We start from the raw sequence: 816 nt of genomic DNA on the forward strand, positions 1-816 counted from the left end.
CATCTTCCTCCACTCTGGTTCAGTCAGCGTCAAAACGAGTAAGCCCCGAAAACTTCTTGGTCTTCTCCCCCAGTTCCATGAACCCACTTCGTCTCCTGAAATCCAAAGCAGTTCCACAAACCCACTTCGTCTTCTCCACTAGAGCCACAAAGCCGGTTTGTCTTCTCCACCACACCGAAAATTCGAAGCCTACAGAGCAGGAAGGCACTTCTACTCTTCTTCTCCTTGAACCCAAGACCCACAAACCTTGCTATCTCAGGCTCTTACCACATCACCGAACCACAAACCCGATTTGAACCCACGAAGCCTTGTCATCTTCAAACACCTGATCTGAAATGTGAAGCCCACAGAGCATCAAACCCTAACCCTAACCCTAATCCTAACCTAAAACCCTAATCCTCACCTCAAAAAATTTGGCATAATCATCAATCTGGCCGAGTTTCAAAATCATGTTAGTTCTCTGATTGTTATATTTTCTTTTCTATTTTTGAGTGCCGATTAAGAGCTTCACTTTGAATCCCAGTGAAGAATCATAAGAAAAATTAGAAGTAGTGGACAGAACTTTTATTTGATGAGCAATGGATTTTGAGGGATGCATATTGGAATTGTAGAGTTCACCGATGAAAGAAAAATCAGTTTCTTACAGCATGGACATTTTATTTAATTATTTAGAAAACTTTAACGGATTGAGATATTATTGTAAAGGATATCAATCGGTTTCATCACTTCCAGGATGGAATTTTCTCTTGTGGTGATTATGCTCTTGTTATTGTAGGTTAAATCCGATTTCTTTGGTGCCTTAAGCTGTGCAGAGAA

At 40.7% G+C, this 816-nt stretch overlaps 1 non-coding gene across 1 annotated transcript; it reads left to right on the top strand.

Moving 5' to 3' along the window:
• Positions 1–515: 515 nt before the first annotated feature.
• Positions 516–595, top strand: LOC118348558. The gene has a single exon (XR_004801636.1). It is a non-coding gene; the product is annotated as a small nucleolar RNA R21 (small nucleolar RNA).
• The last annotated feature ends 221 nt before the right edge of the window (positions 596–816 follow it).

The sequence above is a fragment of the Juglans regia genome, chromosome 5 (genome assembly GCF_001411555.2).
Source record: "Juglans regia cultivar Chandler chromosome 5, Walnut 2.0, whole genome shotgun sequence".
Lineage (NCBI taxonomy): Eukaryota > Viridiplantae > Streptophyta > Magnoliopsida > Fagales > Juglandaceae > Juglans > Juglans regia.